Consider the following 22,999-nt stretch of genomic DNA (forward strand, 5'->3'; position numbering starts at 1 on the left):
TCTAAGCTAACAATTGAAATTGAAGCCAATCACTACCCTAACCTAGAGTGACTAAATATCAAGTCTATTCAAGACAATTCAATCATCCAAAATCTAAGTGATGAAATAGATAAGACAACTTTTTATAGTCATTGCCTTTAGAAAAATAACCTATGAGAAGAATAACCCAAAAGTGACTATCTTACAACTAACCCATAAGGGACCTTCTTGATTGCCCAAATGGCATCTTGATTGCTTATGACCTTGTGTATTTATTTCTTCATGCCTTCTTTTAGGCTTTAATCTATCATCTATCTATGGAAGCCCCTCCTAATATACTTCAAGCTAATCATGATTGTATCATCCCTCCTTTCTTTAAAAGGATTCGTCCTCAAAACCAAACCTTGCAAACACATAAGAAGGGAAAACAACCAAATATTTCTCATAGTCCGAGGGTTAGCACAAGGGTTAGCGATAGAAAATCTATCAACATGCCAAATATGCATATACTTAACGTATAACCAAGCATATAAATGAGTCACAAATAGTTTGTAACCCAACCAAACAAGAGATACTTGGCTACATAAGAAACATTGACAAAGGGGTGAATCAAACGAGCCATGGTGTTTAGGAAACCACACATATAAATCCTTAATGGTTCTACATTTTAAAAAAAACAAATCCCCCTTTAAGTAAAGTATCACATGATAGCCCACATATCTAAGTATTATGTCATAAACAGGATCATTCCAAGTTAAGACTCCACCAAATGCACTAGCTATCTACGAGAATGTTATTCTCAATTTATTACTGGGGACAGTACGAAGGTATTCCTCATACAAATTGGCAAATATATCTCATGCAAACCCATAATATCAAGCAATAAAACCAAGCAATAATCATAAGAGAGAAAAGCAATATCACTACTAGACTTATCACCATGAAAGCCGACAACCTCACTCATAACTTATTTTTCATTGCCAATGCCACTATTCAACTCATTACCAGGGTCAAAGGTAATGGAAATCCATAAACATGGGTCAAGGATACACCTATTTGCACTATTGGCACTGTAATACCCCATACTTCTCCTAGTTCAAATTTGTCTCTAGAATATCAAAGATCTTGCTTCAAATATGAATATATTTTATTACATATGAAATTTTTAAGATTTTGACTTTTTATCATATGGGAAATTGAATAATCTTTTCGTCAATACCAAATTCGCCTAAATCCGACACTCGGGTGAAGAGTTAGAGCTATTTTAGTAAGACAGTGTACCACCTGGTACTTTACCGCATCGCGGAGCCATCCAAAATGGTAATTGTCAAAATCCAGTAAGCCTCCGCGATTCCACCACGTTGCGGTGTCTTTCCAGTTTGCAGCCATGGTGACAACATAATTTCCACCGCGTCACGCCAAGGCTCAGTTTTCCGATTGTCTAATTTCCAGTAAGCTGGCGTGATTATGGTGCGTCGCACCAACATACAAAATTGAGATTTTTTTAAGGTTTTGTGATTTAATTTCATGGACCATTTAGAAATTTTCCAAAGCCTCTAATCAGTCTATATAAGGGATTTATACCCTAAATAACGAGAATACTTCATTCTCCATCAATTTTCCCCCAAATCAAAATATTTTCTCTCTCAAGAAGTGAAGAACCCTAGCCAAGAAATCAAAATCAAGCCTAAGGATTTCTGCAGGAACCTTCAAGAAAGAGTCTTTTACGTTATGTTAGATGTTGATTCCTGGGTTCCTTCCACCCAAGAAGCTCAAGAATCTTTTTCAAAATTTTGAGGTTTACGTATTTATGAGATTTCATGATTTATGTGTATTAGAGTTCATGATTTTGTATTGTTGGATTTTAATTCATGATTTAGACTACTAATTTCAAGAGTTGATTCTAGTATGTGATGAATTGTATGATGTTCATCATAAACCCTCTTCAAGTTGCATGATATTGATGTATTTATGATAATTAAGTATAGAAGCTATGGTTAACCAAAACTTGTTCCCCATATGTTTGATAGAATGCTTAAGTAAAGATAATAGTGCCTATTTATTATGTTAAGCATGGAATCCCTAATTTTCTGATAACTAGTGCATGCCAAGCGTTTGTTGAAACGCCTTAGTGAATGTATTGTGGTAAGTTGCATGCATTCTTATCCATGTGTATTCCTTATTGAATAACTATGAGATATTAGTATGCATTCCCTATACATTTACATGTTTATGACATTCAAGTGATTGACAAGATATCGTATTGATTGTGTTGTGAATCAAAGTCCATTGTCATGATGTTAAAGTATGGTCCTGTATTATTTATTCATGCTATCGAGTCTTGGGTGTATTTATACCTGAAAATTTAGCTGCTTATCAAGAGCCGAGTCAGTCTCAAAATAATTTCAGTCGTGCTATGATCAGTAGAATTCAGCCAGTACAAACTTAAGAAAATTCAATAATCTCAGTACTAGTTCAATCCAGTCTCAGTCTCAGTCTAACCCAGTTCCATATTTAGTTCATACCACATTAGTATTCAATATTCAGTTCAAATTTTAGTAAAGCTCAGTAAGTTACATAACTCAGTAGCATTCCGACAGAAAGTAGAATTCAGAAGTATTCTATCAGATAAATGTGTTAGTTGGTTGCTAATACTAGTTTACCATATATTCTACTGTATATAAGTAATCTAAAAGGCAGGAAGTCAAGTCGGGTTAGTTTTGGAATTATATAACCAGGTATGTAAGGCATACTCTATTTTGCACTCTTTGGCATGAAATTGGAAATTTGGTCCATCAAGTAAGCTTCCAAGGTTATCCTATAACAAGTGATACATAATAGCAGCGTATTATATCCCATGAAGCCAATGACCTTGTTCCCCACTCTCTAACATGTTAAAATAACTCAATACATGATTATTATTAAACTTGTGCGTCTATCTTCACTAGAAAATTTCAAAAGTTCCTCGCTTGTTCAAATAAGACCCATATGTTAATTTCAGCTCCTAAACACTTCATTTGTGTGCCAAAAGCTCCCTACCTCATTGTTGTTGCATTAAGTGTCCATTTATATGTCTCTTATTAGCAGATTATTGGTTCAAGGTACCATAATGTTATGACCACCAAAGTAACAAGCTCAAAGGCTAAATAAAATAAGTAACACAAATCTGTAAAATGGGTGGCAGCTCAGAGGCATAAGCCTAGCATGGGACAATCTCGATACCTTTATATGTGGGTGGACGCTCAGGGGCATAAGCCTAGCATGGGCCGATCCTAATCTTTATAGGTAAGTGGCAGCTCAGGGGCGTAAGACTAGCATGGGCCGATCCTAATTTATCTATTTACCACTGATCAGCTGGTCGTTTGCATTAGATATGGCTTACAAAGATTATGAAGTAAGAAAGGTAAAATTAAAGAAAGAAACATAATGTATGTAGTCCCACAAGTATATATAAAGGTGGTCTACTAGTACTACTTATGGACTTGTATCTGATTTCTATTGAGCTCTTGTATCATGTGTTGTTACATTCAGTTTATATTTTCGTACTGACGTCCCTCACGGGGGACCTGTATTTCATGTTGCAGGCACAGGTACTTCAACTCATACACCTCACTAGTAGGAGCGCAGGCTATTCAGTAACTATTGGTGAGCTCCAGGTTGATTTGGGGCTCTCCGAGTCTGTTTCATATATTTTAGTATTGTGCAGTAAGTCAAGAGTAAGGAGGGGGTTTGTCCCGACCCTAACTAAGTCTATGTATCTTTTAGAGGCTTTGTAGACTAATGTAAAGTTATGGTAGTATCTTGCCTTTAGACGTGGTGGCCCCAATGGCCAAGTGTTGTATATATAAGTTTGTGCTTGCCTATGTAATTATTCTCATCGATACATAATACCATATTTTTCAGAACCTTTGGTTGTCATAGTTACATGCATGATAAGTACAAGGTTATGAATTGTTTCTCTCGGGCCTTTACGGCTATGGGTGCCTGTCCTCCCCAATAGGATTTGAGGTATGACAAAAGTGGTATTAGATCCGGTCGTCCTAGGGTGTCTACAAAGCCGTGTTGGGCTATTTAACTTCACCAAAATAGTAACCGGGTAGTAAGTTCTTAATATATTAATTATGGGTGTTGTTTTAACCGTTTTCTCTTCCAATTACACCCACATACCATACATGTTCTTATAAGGTTCACCGAAACCACCTTGGCTACATTACACATTCCAAACAATACGTAAAACCGATTGGGCAGTAAATAAATGCAATAATTAGTTTGGTGGTATACCGCCACACCTTTCTTCTATATTTCCTTACAAACTAATCACACCTTTCTCCAACATCAACCTAGCAGCCCACAACATATACATACAAAAATATTCCATAAAACAGTCCCAAATCCCTTTTATTGTAGCAATCACTTATTGAACTCATCATCTCTTGAGTTCTCAATAACAACACATTCATAATTCTCTCTCAAATTCATATATAAGGAGAAAAAAATGGAGCAGTCACCTTACCTTAATTCTGCAACTTATACTTAAATTTGAACTCCTCAAGAACTTTAAATTTCACTTTCCTTCACACTTTAAACCAAAGAAAAAAAGAGATCTCTTAGTAACAAAGAAAAAGTGAGCAAGTAGCTGTTCTATATTCTGCAGTGTATTCCAAGAGATCTAGATCTACAAGGCAGTTTATGGCATCTTAAGGAGATTTTAGGCCTCAGTTTTCTAATAGACCGCCTAGGACATTATCTTCTTATTCTGCAGCTAGTGCTCCACCACACTTTCAAGGGTCTAAAGGTAACCAGTTTGGGCAAAGAAGTGAGAGTCATAGTTCATGAACAGCGGGGTATCAAGAGCAAGGGAGTATGAGCTAATTAAGGCCTCCTCGGCAGCCATGTAAATAATTTGGAAAGCTTTATTTAGGTGCATGTCAGTTCAGGACAAATGCTTACTTTTAGTATGGTACGTTAGGACATATGATAAGAGAGTGCCTTCAAAGGGGCATAGGTGGTATGGCACGACCTACTGGATCAGCCGTTGCATCATCATCATCAGTGTCTTATTTAGGTTGAGGTGTACAACCTATGGGCCATGCTAGAGGTGCTAAAGGAGAAGCTAGCTCTAGTGGAGTTAGGAATCGTACATATTCTTTAGCAGATCGACAAAATTCAGAGGCTTCTCCAGATGTAGTTACAGGTACATTGTCCATCTTTTCACATGATGTATATGCATTAGTTGATCCGGGTTCTACATTATCATATGTCACTCCATTGGTTGCGGGAAAGTTCAAAAAAACACCAGAATTACTAGTTAAGCCACTTGAAGTATCTACACCGATTGGTGAATCTATTATAGCTAGGAGAGTATCAAAATTGTATAATAACTATTTTTATCGCGATACAATGGCTGACCTAGTTAAGTTAGAAATGATAGATTTTAATGCTATAATGGGTATGGATTGGTTGGCTTCTTGTTATGCCACAGTAGATTACCGAACTAAGGTGTATTTCCATTTTCCAAAAGAGGCAATCCTTGAATGGAGGGATAATATTGGTGCACCAAGAGGTAAATTTATTTCTTATTTTAAGGCAAAAAAGATGATTTCCAAGGGTTACATATGTCATCTAGTTAGGGTGAAGAATATAGATGCAGAGCCACCAACTCTTCAAACTATTCCAGTAGTAAATGAATTTTCTGATGTATTTCCTGATGATCTTCCAGGTTTGCCTCCAGAACGAGAAGTAGAGTTTGGTATTGATGTGATTTCAAGTACTCAACCAATTTCAATTTCTTCGTATGCGGAATTACGGGAGTTGAAAGAGCAATTGAAAGACTTTTTAGGAAAAGGATTCATAAGGCCTAGTGTGTCCCCTTGGGGTGCACTAGTGTTATTTGTGCGTAAGAAGGATGGATCATTGAGAATGTGTATTGATTATCGACAACTAAACAAGGTGACTATTAAGAAAAAATATCCCCTTCTGAGAATTAATGACTTATTTGATCAGTTGCAAGGTGTCAAGTGGTTTTCAAAGATTGATTTGAGGTTTGGTTACCACCAAATAATGGTCAAAGATAAGGACATACCAAAGAAAGCTTTTCAAACATGGTATGGTCATTATGAGTTTTTCATCATGTCCTTTGGGATAACTAATGCACCTGCAACTTTTATGGATTTGATGAATAGTGTGTTCAAGACATTCTTGGATATGTTTGTGATAGTTTTTATAGATGATATTCTGGTTTATTTGAGATCAAATGAGACCATGCCAGTCGCTTACGACAGGTGTTACAGATTCTTCAAGATCATAAGCTATATGCAAAGTTCTCCAAATGCGAGTTTTGGTTAAAATATGTGGCATTCTTAGGTTATATTATATCTGATGAAGGAATAAAGGTTGATACTCAAAAGATAGAAGCTATGAAGAACTGGCCAATACCTATAATGCCTATGGAGGTTCGAAGTTTCCTTGGGTTGGCAGGTTATTATAGAAGGTTTGTTGAAGGATTTTCTTCAATTTTTGCACCTTTAAAAAAGCTAACACATAAAGCATCCAAGTTCCAAAGGAATGATGCATGTGAAAGAAGTTTCCAGGATCTAAAGAATAAGTTGACTTCTACACCTGTATTGGTACTTACAGAAGGCACAGAAGGGTATATAGTGTATTGTGATGCTTCAAGAATTGGCTTAGGGTGTGTATTAATGCAGTATGGTAAAGTCATAGCATATGCCTCAAGACAATTGCAACCACATGAGAAAAATTATCCAACGCATGATCTGGAGCTAGTAGCTGTTATATTTGCCTTAAAGATATGGCGTCACTACTTGTATGGTATTCATGTTGACATATGTACTTACCACAAGAGTTTATAGTATATCTTTAATCAGAAGGACCAAAATTTAAGGCAGCGAAGATGGCTTGAGTTATTAAAAGACTATGATATTGATATCTTGCATCATCCGAGAAAAGTAAATGCGATAGCTGATGCATTAAGTCATAAGTATATGGTGGTCACTTATGGGTTGTATATAGAATGATTAGGGATGAATAAGGATCTACACCAACTAGCCAATTTAGGGGGTTCGCCTTGTTGAAACTCTAGATGAGGGGCTTATTATGTATAATGCTGCAGAATCTTCACTAGTAGCTGAGGTAAAAGAGAAGAAATATGCAGATCCCATTCTATTACAATTTAAGGATAATGTGCAATGTGGTATGACAAAGGCATTTAAGCTTATGAAAGAGGGAGTACTTTGGTGCCAAAACAGATTGTGTGTGCCTAATGTAGATGGGCTAAGAAAGAAGATTATAATAAAAGCACATCATTCAAGGTATTCCATCCATCCAGGGTTAACAAAAATATACCATGATTTGAAAGGGATGTATTGGTGGGGTGACATGAAGAAGAACATTGCAGAATTTGTAGCCGAATGTCCAAATTGTCAAAGAGTTAAAGTAGAGCACCAAAAGTCCGGGGGTTATATGCAATGCATAGATCTTCCAATCTGGAAGTGGGACATGATCAACATGGATTTCATCACTGGTTTGCCTCGTACATATCAAAGGTTTGATTCCATATGGGGTATAGTTGATAAGCTTACCAAATTAGCACACTTTCTACCGGTTAGGACCACTTACACAGTTGAAGAATATGCTAAATCATATATTTAAAGAGATAGTTCGGCTTCACGGAGTTCCAATCTCTATTATATCAGATCGAGGAGCTCAATTTACTGTAAATTTTTAGAAGTCTTTCCATAGAAATTTGGGAATACAATTGATCAAAGTACAACTTTTCACTCTCAAACAGATGGACAAGAAGAACGTACCATTCAAACACTTGAAGATATGCTACGAGCTTGTGTATTGGACTTTAAAGGTAGTTGGGATGATCATTTACCTCTCATCGAGTTTGTCTACAACAATAGCTATCATTCAAGTATCAAAATGGCACTATATGAAGCTTTGTATGGAAGAAAGTAAAGATCACCAATTGGATGGTTTAAAGTGGGTGAAACTGCCTTATTCAAACCAGATCTTATTCATCAAGCTATGAAAAAGGTTAAAGAGATCCAACAGTGGCTAGAAATAGCCCAAAGTCAATACAAGTCATATGCAAATGTCAGAAGGAGAGGGCTAGAGTTTTCTATATGTGATTGGGTATTCTTGAAGGTGTCACCAATGAAGGGGGTTATGAGATTTGGTAAGAAAGGAAAACTAAGTCCACGTTATATAGGCCCATACAAGATTACTCATAGGTTTGGCAAAGTCACTTATGAATTAGAGATACCCCAAGAGCTCTAAACATTTCATCCAGTATTTCACATATCAATGCTTCAAAAGTGCATGGGAGATCCATCTCATATCACTCCTACTGAAGATGTACAAGTTATGGAAGATCTTACCTATGAGGAAATACCTATTGCTATCCTAGATCGACAATTTAAGAAGTTAAGGAATAAGGAAATAGATTTTGTAAAAGTGCTTTGGAGGAACCAACAAGTAGAAGAGATAACATGGGAAGTTGAAGAAGAGATGAAATCTAAGTAACCCCATTTGGTCAAATATGAAGAGAAAGTCCAAGATGCTGAATTGGAGCAATAACAAGTAACTATACTATATAAGTACTATGTGATAATAGGGATATTAAACTTAGGCTTGAACTTGTTTTGGTTGGATAGTTATGCTAACATTCGAGGATGAATGTTCCTAAGGGGGGAAGGATGTAATATCCCGTATTTTGCTTGTACTTGTTCTAATTATATGGAACCTGGTATAGCCTTGTGGTATAGGTAACAGATGAGATTTGTTATGCATGTATTAATAGTGTAGATGGAATTATAGATGCTGCCCGTATAGTTTAATGTGATGCGACCAAGTTAACGTCGATATGACTGTTTAAATTTGGGATCATAAGCTAGTATTTGAATATAAAGTTTAAAGTGACCAAGTGTGTATAAGTTGAAGGTTAGATTAAAGGGAATAAGAGCTGGAAATGGAATAAAATATTGAGGTGCTTGCTTGACATAATTAAGCTAGTAGGTAAGTCACCTACTTAAGCTATTTGGACCAAATTAATGGACCCATGGCTATGGACCAGATTTGGGCCTATACTAATGTATTCATTTGGGACCAAATTGAATAAAAGAGGAAGAAAATGGATAAATGACCCAACACACAAATCTGCCAAAGGACCAAGTTAATTGAGCCCAAAATAAGAATTTAAGTAAGTAGGTGCATCACCTACTTTGAAAATTTGAGCAGCTTGAACCCTTAAGTAGGTGCATCACCTACTTGGACCAATTTGACTAATTCTAAGGTCCAAAATGCAGCTAAGGAGGTGGACAAAATAGGGCCTTTATAAGGCCAAGTTGCTGGTCATTTTACTTTATTTCTAAGTCACAAAAAAGAGTATATTTCACAAAATCTCTCTACTCTCTCTAAAATAACAAGGAGAAGCCCTAAAATTCCTTCTAGGGTTCTTGAAGAAACTCTCACCTTTGCAGCCCAAGGTAAGTGAAAACACTTACGGTTTAGCTTAATTATCTCATGGAAGATTAGGAAACATGCAATTGGTTCCTAATTATAAATACATGGCAGAATATAGAACAAGCTACTTGCTCACTTTTTCTTTATTATTAAGAGATCTCTTTTCTTCTTTGGTTTAAAGTGTGAAGGCAAGTGAAAGTTGAAGTTTTGAGGAGTTCAAATTAAAAGAATAAGTTGCAGAATTGAGGTAAGGTTACTACTCCATTTTGTTCTCCTTGTATGTGAATTTGAAAGAGAATTATGGATGTGTTATTATTGAGAACTCAAGAGATGATGAGTTTAATAATTGATTGCTACAGTAGAAAGGATTTGAGGCTGTTTTGTGGACTGTTTTGTATATATATGTTATCGGGTACTAGGTTGATGTTGGAGAAAGGTATGATTAGTTTGTAATTAAATATAGAAGAAAGGTGTGGCGGTACACCACCAAAATAATTATTGTATTTATTTACCGCCCAATCTGTTTTAAGTATTGTTTGGAATGTGTAATGAAGCCGAGGTGGTTTCGAAAAATCTTATAAGAACCTGTATGGTATGTGGGTGTAATTGGAGGAGAAAAGGGTTAAAATAACACCCTTGATTGGTATATTAATGGCTTAATACCCGGTTACTATTTTGGGTCAAGTTAAGTAGCCTAAATGTGTTAGTTGGTTGCTAATACTAGTTTACCATATATTCTACTGTAGATAAGTAATCTAAAAGGTGGGAAGTCAAGTCAGGTTAGTTTCGGAGTTATATAACCAGGTATGTAAGGCATACTCTATTTTGCACTCTTTGTCATGAAATCGGGCATTTGGTCCATCAAGTAAGCTTCCAAGGTTATCCTATATTAAGTGATACATAATAGAGGTGTATTATATCCCATGAAGCCAATGACCTTGTTCCCACTCTCTAACATATTAAGACAACTCAATACATGCTTATTATTAAACCTGCACGTCAATTTTTACTAGAAAATTTTAGGAGTTCTCTGCTTGTTCAAATAAGACCCATGTGTTAATTTTAGCTCCTAAACTCTTCATTTGTGTGCCAACAGCTCCCTACCTCATTGTTGTTGCATTAAGTGTCCATTTATATGTCTCTTATTAGTAGATTATTGGCTCAAGGTACCATAATGTTATGACCACCAAAGTAACAATCTCAAAGGCTAAATAAACTAAGTAATGCAAATCTGTAAAACAAATGGCAGCTCATTCGCATAAGCCTAGCATGGGCTGATCTTGATACCTTTATATATGGGTGGTAGATCAAGGTCATCAGCCTAGCATGGGCTAATCTCGATACCTTTATATGTGGGTGGCAGCTTAGGGGCATAAGCCTAGCATGGGCCGATCCCAATCTTTATAGGTAAGTGGTAGCTCAAGGGCATAAGCCTAGCATGGACCATCCTAATTTATCTATTTACCACTGATCAACTGGTCGTTTGCATTATATATGGATTACAAAGATTTTGAAGAAAGAAAGGTAAAAATGATGAAAGGAACGTAATGTATGTAGTCCCACAAGTATATATAAAGGTGGTCTACTAGTACTACTTATGCACTTGTATCTGATTTCTATTGAGCTCTTGTATCATGTGTTGTTACCTTCATCTTTACCTATTTAGTACATATTTTTGTACTGACGTGCCTCACGGGGGACCTATATTCCATACTGTAGGTACAGGTACTTTAGATCATACACCTCACTAGTAGGAGCGCAGGCTATTCAGTGACTATTGGTGAGCTCCAGGTTGATTCGGGGCTCTGCGAGTCTGTTCCATATATTTTGGTATTGTACAGTAAGTCAAGAGTAGGGCGGGGGTTTGTCCCAACCCTATCTAAGTCTATGTATCTTTTAGAGGCTTTATAGACTAATTTAAAGTTATGGTAGTGAATTGCCTTTAGTCGTGGTGGCCCTAACGGCCAAGTGTTGTATATATAAGTTTGTGCTTGCCTATGTAATTATTCTCAACGATACATAATATCATATTTGTCAGAACCTTTGGTTGTCATAGTTACATGCATGAGAAGTACATGGTTATGAATTGGTTCTCTCGGGCATTTACGGCTACGGGTGCCTGTCTGCCCCAATAGGATTTGAGGCGTGACAGACTAGGATAACAATCTCCAATATAATTGAACCTCCAATTTTGCCTCATTCAATAAACTCACTTCAACTTCTTCAATTTTTTTCAAGCTCAACAATGATGAGATTTCCAAACAATCCCAAATCAAACCAATTTTTAAATCTAGACTCATAAACACTAAAGAAACATGAATCTAGCATTGGAAACTCAAACAAAATACAAATCACACAATTATTTTTATTTTTTATTTTTGACCAATTTGTTTGAAACTATTTTCAAATTTATGAACCCATGATTAAGAATTGTGGGAACAACTCTTAAATCTAAGCTCTAATACCAAAATGATTACGATCCTAGTTGGAGTGACTAAAATCGAGATTGAAATGCGAAATTAAACAATAAAATCAAAAGATAGTTAAGAAATAAGAGATGAGAAGTGAAGAAAGAAAGGCTCAATTGAACAATAATTAAACTAAGAGAGAAAGAGAACACAATCAGATGCATGAGAAACCAAATTGAATCCACAAAATGATAACTCACTGATCAATCGAGAGAAGAAGATAACACAACCAATTCGGGAATCCACCCTTATCACTCGATCTAAGCTAACAATTGGAATTGAACTCAATCACTACCCTAACCTAAAGTACTAAATATCAAGTCTTTTCAAGAAAATTCAATCATCCAAAGTATGTGATGAAAATGGCTAAGGCAACTATAGTCAGTGCCTTTACAAAGTTAGCCTATGTCAAAAATATCTCCAAAGTGATTATTTTACAAATAACCCACAAGGGACCTTTTTGATTGCCCAAATGGAACCTTGATTGCTTATGACCTTGCATTTTTATTTCTTCATGCCTTCCTCCTGGTTCCAAGCTATCATCCATATAAGGATGCCCATCCTAATATGCTTCAAGTTAATCGTTCTTGTATCATCGACTCCCTAGATTGGCTCCGCTTTAGCATCGCCTGGGTCATTAAAGCAGCTACCGCTTTAGCTGTTCCATAATCGCTAAAGTGGCTGCACCAGTTTTTTAGTGCACCAACAACTTTTCTAAAAAATGCAAAGATGCGGATCAATCCCTCGGGATTCATTCGGAATTTCATGCAAGTAAATGAAATATGCTACCGGACTAAATTCAACATTTCAGACTCAATAGCGACATCACATTTTTGAAAAAAGATTGTGCCACAAAATTAACCTCCAAGACTTAATTTCACAATTTTCCTAACTACGGGTTTAAATAAGACCCAAAAGCCATAAAATCACACCAACCACACTACTAACCTAAAATCAATGTTCTGGATCTGCTGATGTAGTTCATTTTTCCATCCAACATAAAAAATAATAAATGTTGACTAAAGTTATCTAAAAGGACTTTTTACTATCAATAAAATCACAAACTTGCACAAATCATTTCGAATCACATCGAGAATCATGCCAATCATCCCTATATCCCAGAAATTTCACATAGCAATCACGGGGAGGGGTAAAATGGTTTAACCTAATAGAAATAAAAAATTCATTATATCAAGCCCTTACAATATGCATCACTAAAAATCTAGTTCCTCCTTAAACTAAAGACAAGGGAAATACTGAATCAACAATAAGCTGAGGATAACTACTATGCATGTCAGACTCAACCTCCCAAAGGGCCTCATCTATAGGTTGATGCCGCACTAGACCTTAACCATCAGAATATCCCTAGAACACAGTCGTTTAATATTCTGGGCTAAAATTGAGATAGGCTTCTCAACAAAGGACAATCTCTCGTCTAACTACACTATGTCCAATGAATGACATGATACTCATCCAAAATATAACGCCGAAGCATGGATACATATAAAACTAGAAAAATAGCTAATAAATTTAAGGGCAATGCTAACTCATAAGCTATCTCTCTAGTAGTCTGAAGAATCTCAAATATTCCAATGTACCAGGGGCTAAGCTTGCCCCTCTTTCCAAACCTTATCGCGCCCTTCATGGGTGAAACATGAAGGAAAACTTAATTACCAACACTAATTCTCAAGGAATGAAGTCTATGATTTGCATAACACCTCTGCCTACTCTAAGCCACTCAAAGTCTATCTTAAATGACCTAAACTCTATCAAAAAACTCGTGAAACAAGTCTGTACATTGAGGTCTAATATCAGAAACCTTAACAAAACTAATCAGATAGCGACAAAACCTCAAAAGAAGCCATCTCAACACTAGAATGGTATCTATGATTATGCGCAAACTCTGCCAAAGCTAGATGTCGTTCCTACCAACTTCCAATGTCCATAAAACAAGCGTATAGCATACCCTCTAGAACTTGAAAAGTCCACTTTGACTGACCATTCTTCTGGGGATTAAAAGTTTTGCTAACATCAATAGGGGTACCCAAATCTACCTAAAAAGCTTTCCAAAAATGAGGTGTGAAAACATAACCTCTATCTAAGATAATAGACACTAATACACCATGCAGACGAACTATTTCAAGAACATAGATATGGACCACCCTTTTAACACTGAAGAAAATTGGAAAAAGGATGAAATAAGCAGATTTGGTCAATTGATCCACAATGACCCAAACACTGTTAGAACCGTATGAAGTACGAGGCAACCTAGTCATGAAGTCCATAGTGATTCATTCTCATTTCCATTCAAGAATGTGTAACCTATAAAGCAAACCACTAGGTCTCAAATGCTCGATCTTCACTTGCTGACAACATACGTAATGAGTTATGAAATTTTCTACATCCTTTCTCATACCACCCTATCAGTAGTGCTGTCTTAAATCTTGATACATCTTGTTCACTCCTAGATCAATGGAGTACTTAGAATAATGAGCCTCTTCCTATATCAGTCTCACCTAATCACCTAGTCTCGGTACACAAACTCGACCTTTAATCCTCAAAACACCATCAAAATTAAGTGAGGCTTTTTTAGCCTCACCACTTTTTACCTTATCCTAGATTACTCTCAACCCAACATTATTAAACTGATGAGACTGAATTTGTTCGATCAAAGAGGACCTAGCCTATACAAATGTCAAAATACACCCTGGTTTTGAGATATCAAGCCTAAATTTTTGGTTAGCAAGAGACTGAACCTCTAAGGCCAAGGTCCTCTCTCAGGTCAAAAGGTGTGACAACTACCCATACTAGTTGAATTTTGGCTCAAGACATTCGTAACCATATTAGCCCTGCCTATATGATAGAGAATAGTAAGGTCATAATCCCTAAGCAACTCAATCTAATGATTCTCCCTCATATTAAGATCTCATTAAGTAAAGAAATACAGAAGGCTATGATGATCCGAGAAGATTTCATGATGAACTCCATACAAATAGTGTCTCCACAACTTCAAAGCAAATACCACTGTGCACAACTCTAAATTATGGGTAGGTTAATTTTTCTCATGGTGCTTCAACCGATGAGAAGCATACGAAATTACTTTATCCTCCTGCATCAACACTACTCTAACCCAAAACCAGAAGTATCACAAAAGATGGTAAAAACCACTCCCTCCTAGGAAAAGTCAAGATAGGAGCTAAGGTTAACAAATCCTTAAGATTTTGAAAGCTCACCTCACAAATATCGAACCACTGAAAGGAAATCTTCTTCTGAGTCAACTTGGTCAAAGAAGCCGCAATAGATGAAAAACCCTCAATAAAGCATTGATAGTTGCCTACTAACCCAATAAAGCTACGAATCTCAGTAGGAGAAGTAGGACTAGCCCAATCACGGACCACTGCAATCTTGGTTGGATTGACCATGATACCATCCTTGGTCACTGCTTAAACCAAGAAAGAGATAGACTCTAGCCATAAGTCATACTTAGAGAACTTAACTCAACTTCTTATCTCTTAATCTCTGAAGTATAATCCACAAATGCTTCTCATGATCGACCTCACTTTTGGAGTAAAATAAGATATCATCAATAAATATAATGACAAAAAAGTTGAGATACAATTAAAACACCCGATTCATCAACTCTATGAATGTGGCTGGGGCATTGGTCAACACAAAGGACATTACCATAAACTCATAATGACCATATCGAGTCTGAAAGGCTGTGTTTAAAGCATCTGAAGCTCTAATCCTCAACCGGTGATACCTGAACCTCAAATCAATCTTTGAGAACACCAAAGCACCCTGAAGATGATCAAACAAATCATCAAGATGAGAAAGTAGATACTTATTATTAATCGTCACCTTATTTAATTGTTGATAATCAATACACAGACAGATAAACCCATCCTTTTACTTCAAAAAAAAAACATACGCACCCTAAGGTGATATACTATGTTAGATGAATCCCTTATCTAACAACTCCTACAACTAGTTCTTCAGATCTTTCAACTCTACTAGGGCCATCCTATAAGAAGGAATAGAGATGGGCTTGGTCCCCAGATCAACATTAATAGTGAAGTCAATATCATAAACCGAAGGCATACCAGACAATCCATAGAAAAACATCCATGAACTCATGAACAATACAGATAGAATATAAAAGAGACGGTGAGGTAATATTAGTATCATGAATATGGGGCCAAGTAAGTCAATTATCCCTTCACTACCAAGTGATGAGCTTGAAAAAAGGATATAACTCTTATGGGACCCGAATAAAATGTACCCTTCCAAGCTATCCTTGGAACATCTAGTAAAGCTAAAGACAAAATGTTATCATAATAGTCTGGAACAACATGATAAGGAGCCAACCATTCTATACACAAGATAGCATCAAATTCTACCATATCTAGGATGATCAGATCTACCCAAGTCTTACACCCATCAAAGGTCACAACACAGGATCAGTACACCCAATCCACCACTAAAAAGTCTCTTATAGGGGTAGATACAAGAATAGGCAAAGTAAGAGGCTTACTAGTAGAATAAAAACTTGAAGCAAACTATGGAGACAAATAGGAGAATGTCTATCCTAGATCAAATAACATAGATGGAAATCTAAAACAAATAGGAATGATACCTATGATAACAACATCAGAGGACTCTACCTCTGGTCTAGTGGGTATAACATAGCATTGACTAAGTCCACTACCTGACTGAGTAGCCTCGTGACCACCATTACGAGTACCACTACCTCTGCCTCGCTTACCTCTAATAGCACCTCTACCTCCTTGAGGGTCACTTTTTACTATCGATACAAGAGTAGGTATGAAAATTTAATGGGGACAATCTTTGACCGCATGACCAAACTTATCAAACATATAGCAACTGACTCAATTGAAGGAGGTACGACTGAATAAGAGTAACTATCCTAGGATAACACTCGACTGCTAAAGACTACTGAACAAGAAGACCTACTACCTAAACCTTGCAATGTTGCCTACATTAGTCTACCATAGTACCCATGGAAACCTCTAAAATCTCTATCTCGAGAGTTGCGACCACCGAACTCACCCTGATGGTGCACCCTCTTAGTACCTCCCCAAGAAGCTCAAAGAATAGACTTAATTATCTTTGCTTGATCCATCATACTCTATTATAATACCCCTAAAACTATCATCTGGGCTGTATCTAACTAAAAAGAAATATGTAATCCTTTCACAAACTCCCAAATCCTCTTAGACTCGATGGTAATATTGATAAAATAATATATAGACAAGACATAGAGATGTTCCTCAAACTCGGTAACAGTCATGGATCCCTTATCTAAGTGATTAAACTCCTCTCTTCTCTAATCCCTAAAACTGTGTGGTATAAACCTATCCAAAAAGTCCTCAGCAAACTGATCCCAAGTCATCTCTAGCAAGCCAAGAGGTCTATATCTGATAAGTGACCTCCACCAATCCCTGGCTATATCTCTCAATTGGTAGGTAGTATAAGCAATCCCATACGACTCAAGCGACCCAAGGTTATGTAACTTCTCCCGATAGCCAATTGAGAACACGTAGGCATTTTCTCCATAACACCACTAAACTTGGGTGGACCCAAGTGAATAAATCTCTTAAACCACTTTTGATCCTCAAAAGACATAACTATACCCATAGTAATAGGGGACATGGTAAATCTGCCCGACTGTGATCCCACAAGAGGGGGTAATATAGATGAAGTTGAACTCTTAATCTCAAAATACCATACTTGGATACTGGAACATAAGGAGGAACAACACAACAATTCTATGGAGTACTATAAGCAGATGTTGAAACCACTGGAGGAACCACACTTTGAGCTAGAGTAACACCCTAGGCAGGATTTGGAAGATTTATAGGTACAACACTTAGAGCTAGAAGAAATTCATTAGTAGACTCTAGTTCTAATGGAAGTGCAATACTCAGTGTTTGGGGAACATTGGTACACTCAAAGGGAGACCTTCCAAATAAGTCAGAAAATAAATCAATAACCCCTCCAAAATTAGGGTAGAACTCTAAGTAACCTGAGTAGGTCATACATTTCTATCATGCTCAACCTGAGGCTTAGAGGAGAACCCTCTAGTAATACCTATGGAAGAGGCAGATCCTCGAACCCTTCCTCTACCTTGGGCTTGCTAATGACTCATAAATCATCTCCTAGACCGAGCTCTCTCCTCGAGCAATGGCAACATCCCTAGCCTTATAGGATCTAGTCCTCATCATTTATGTAGAAAAAAATAAAATACAACTTAGAATTATAAGGTATAAAGGTACACATGATAATTCACAAAATAAAAAAGTTTCCTAAAGATATCTTATGGCCTCTCTAAGAAAGATATTGACATTTACATACTGATCTGTGAGACCCTACTAGATACCCTATTTAACACTGATAAGATCGATGAACCTGACTATTCTGTTAATTTGTCACAACCTAAAAACTAAGGGTCATGATAGCACTTGTCGTGGCTAAGCCTTGACAAGTAAGCCAATCACCCAAATTGATACATAAATATGAAAACATAATACAAATCCGAAGGCGATACTTCTAGAGTAAAGTCAGACCATACATTACAATTATACTGAAAGTCTAATCAATAATAAATACCATAAATTATCCCAAAACTTGGTGTAAAAGTGTAAAAACAATCTACGTACAACTCAAAGTCTGAAAATATGATTGATAATCTAAAGAAACCACAAGTCTATCTCTAAATACAAAATAAGTCATAAAATAGATAGGATGAGGTCAGAGGTAGACTTGGGAAACATAAAGCAACCCCTTTCTTGAATGTATAAAAAATTACTGCCCAAACTTGGCTGTCACACCATACGCTCGCACCTAGATCTGTATCGAAAGGGCCTAGTTGAAATAAGTATGGTCCATATAGACTCAGTAGGTATCATATACTGACAGAGCAAAGTAGAAAATAAGGTATATAAATACACACTATAATCATATCACATGCAATTAGAAAATATCCCAAATAGTAGCTCACACCGTCTCCACTAACAGTTCTAAATATATATCACATAAGCAAGAATAGGTACATAGAAAAACAAAATAGACATACTTCAAATAAAATATAGAAACAAAATGCTGAAGATGCATAAATGAATGAAATGCAATAAGGATGATAATGATGATGATGCGATATGATCGAGGTTATCGCAAAACTCTGTATACACCTACTGAATATCTGTGCTTCTAGAAAGGACCCATGGGGGGTTTAGAACCCATCTACAATCTCAATACTTAATCCTAGTCTCACTATCATATCTCTTCTTTGACTCATGGTCTACGGTAGAGGGTTTTATAAAAGCATCACTTTTTGTCAAAAATAAGCATTTTCATAATGGAACCAATATCTCATGAATGTATGTATAATAAGAGGATGTAATACTCATTACCAAACAAGAATAAGGATCTCAAATCCAACTAATATACACGCACGTGAGCGCAAAAATCCACTCAATAGGTCAACCATCCATGATTCAATTTAAGCCATGTACTATTAGAGTGAAATATGCAAGTAATATCACATTAACCCCAACTTAGGCATTTTTATGTCATAAATCCAACAACATTAGATAAGACTCCTACACGAGCAACACATAGAAATTATCATATCAAAATACCAATAACACAAGCCCTCACATGGGCACACTACAGTAATAACATTAATTCCATGATTAATTCCATGTCTCTAAACATATTGCAGAAGGTTGGATGAAGTGGAGGCTCACCTCAAGAGTGCTGTGTGATAATAAGGTTCTCTTAAAGCTTAAAGACAAGTTCTATAGAGTGTCAGTTCGTTCGGCCATGCTGTATGCTGCGGAGTGTTTGCCAGTCAAGAACTCCCACATCCAAAAATTAAAGGTAGCAGAAATGAAAATGTTGCATTGGATGTGTGGAATTACTAGAGAAAATAGAGTTAGGAATAAGATTATCTGGGTGAAGATGGGAGTGACTTCGGTGGAGGACAAGATGCGGAAGAAAGGCTGAGATGGTTTGGGCATGTGATGAGGAGAGGCATGGATACCCCAGTTCGTAGGTGTGAGAAGCTAGCTTTGGATGGTTTGAGGAGGAGTAGAGGTAGGTTGAAGAAATACTGGAGAGAAGTGATTAGGCAAGACATGGAGCTGTTACAGCTTTCTGAAGTCATGACTCTAGATAGGAAGATGTGAAGGTCACGGATTAGGGTAGAAGGTTAATGTGTGTGTGGGTTATAGCTAGTAGTTAGGGAGCTGGTGTAGCCGGCTTAGTAATCTTACGACTGTGCTCACTGGTAGGAGTCATTAGTGTATGCTTCTACGAGGGGGTGGCCTTTTATTATTTCTTATTTACTGTTTTTTACTTTTGTATTGCTCTGATTTTCATGGCTCTCTTAGCTCTATTTGTATTATTTCTCATTTTGTATCTTGGTTATGCCATCCATTCTGCTTCAGGTATTACTATGACCGTGTTAGTTATTCTTGATCTTGAGCCGGGGGACTATCGGAAACAACCTCTCTAGTTTTTTGGAAGTAGCGGTGTGGACTGCGTATATTTTACCCTCCCCAAACCCCACTTGATGGGAATTCACTGGGTTATTTATTGTTGTTGTTGTCCATGATTAATACCCAAACCCATAACATGCTTTTATATCAACATTAACTACCCAACATAATCTAAAAAAGTTACGCTATAACCTACCTTGAAGAGATGAAATCTGACCCAAAACACTTTAACCCAGAGTCTTCCCCTCTCGGACGACCTTGGAATCAACTAAAACATACAAGTATAGAATCTAAGAAATAAAAGAAAGCAAATAATATCCAATTACCTATTTTCGATTCGGGGTCAAATGGACCCATGAAATGGATTTTCAAAAAGAATGGGTAAAACTAAAATATTTGTATATAATAAATTTACCCATGATTTAAAGAAGCCATAGGAGAAAAACCAAGTGAAAGCAGGTTGAAAATGTGGTTTAAATTGAAGAAATACTATTTTAGGACTTTCGGGTTAAAACTCCCAAATTCCACTTTTGGAAACACGAAATTACGAGGTTTAGATAACAAGAATCGAAGTAAAATAATTGAATAGTGATGATTTATAGCTTACCTAAGCTTGAAAATAGAAGGAATCCATCAAAATCCTCTCAATCCAAAGCTCAAAGTCCCAAAAATCAAAGACAAACCAAGAAAGAAGGTTTTTATAATGAACTAGTGCTGACCACTATAACAGACACCACTTTAGCTGGGGTCGACCACTAAAGTAGTTTGGCCTTATAAGGGTTGACCACAAGAGCAGTGGAGTCTGCTAATGCGATCAGGGTTTACTTTAGCAATACCTGACTACCTAGATAGGCTCCACTTTAGCGGTGCCTGGGCTAGTAAAGTGGCTGCCGCTTTAGAGGTCCCATGGTTGCTAAACCAACTGCACTAGGTTTTCGATTCACCAACAAATTTGCTAAAAATGCAAAGTTACAAATCAAGCCTTTGGGATTCGTTCGAAATCCTGTGCAACAAACAAAATATACTACTAGACTAAATTCAATGTTCCAGCCTTAATGAAGACATCAAATTTTTAAAAAGAGGTCGGTTTTGTAAATATATTCCCCGAGACCTAATTTTACATTTTTCATAACCGAGTGTCAAAATGAGATCCAAAATCCATAAAATCACACCAACCATGCTATCAACCTAAAATTGATATTTTGGATCTACTGGCACAGCCTGTTTTACCATCCGATATACTGAATAATAAATGTTGACCAAAGTCAACGAAGAGGCCTTTTAACTATCTAAAGAACTACAAACTCGAATAAATCATTTCAGATTGGATCGGGAACCATGCCAATCATCCCATACCCCAGAAACATCATGTATCAACCATAGAAAGAGGTACATTGGTCAAAACATATAAAAATTAAAAATTCATAGAATCAAGCTCTTACACTAATACCGATTTCATTAAGACCTCATTTTACAAATGTCTATTTCATGCCTTACATATTTAGTACATTCTTTCATTCTAACGTCCCTCATAGGGTGCATTGTATTTCATGCTCCAGGTACATTCAATCATCTAGTAGAACTCTCCAATAGAAGCATAGGATACTCAACATTAGTTGGTGAGCTTCAGGTTGATTCAGGGTTTTACCAAGTCTTTGGCCTATATTTTAAGAGTGGTATATACGGATTCCATTAGAGACTTTGTAGACATTGTAAAGTTGTTGCATTTATTTGTAGTGTCCCTTATCATATGTACTGGTTTGATTAATTGGCTAGTTTTGTATTTATGTATAGCTTCTTCTCTATAATACTGATTGCATAGTAGTCTATTTTCTCATCATAGGTCACTTGTAAGGCATGTGTTCATACGATACTTGTCAGCCTCACACAAGGTTGGGGTATGACAAAATTTGCATCAAAGCAGTTCATCCTAGGGATTCTATAAAGCCATGTATAGTAGAGCCTTACTTATAAATGTCTTGTGTGCCATATTTATAATTAAGGGGCTAGTTTGATATTTAGGAAATGTGACCTTCTTTCATAATTCAGATCTTGCTATAGAGCGATGTTAAGAGGTATATTTCTACTCATACTTTGAGGTATATTATCAGATTATGCTTGCTACAACTAAGGTCAAGGGAGGCCAAATAGCCAACACTAGTATTTACCAAGAGACAACCTACCAAAAAGGGTTTTAACTTACCAAAATTTAGACTAGGGTGGGCCCATTTAGTTTGACACCCCATTTCACAATGGAAAGGATTACATGTTTTAATGTGTTATTTGTATCTAAAGTTGCATTTGTACCATTTTTGTCACATTGGTTCAATTAGGTGCGATATAAACTGGTTATTCATATGCTCACATAATAAATGGTTACTTAGTCACTGGGATGGGTTGTATCATTCATTGTACAACTTCTTAGGATGTGATTGAGTCTTGAACTTGAGATTTCCTTCACGTAACTCCTCTAATAGTTATAGGATCAAATCTTATGGAATACATTTAGTACTTCATTAGTAATATATATAGAGTCTTTCGGGA

The sequence above is a fragment of the Capsicum annuum genome, chromosome 8, assembly GCF_002878395.1.
Source record: "Capsicum annuum cultivar UCD-10X-F1 chromosome 8, UCD10Xv1.1, whole genome shotgun sequence".
NCBI classification, from domain to species: Eukaryota; Viridiplantae; Streptophyta; class Magnoliopsida; order Solanales; family Solanaceae; genus Capsicum; species Capsicum annuum.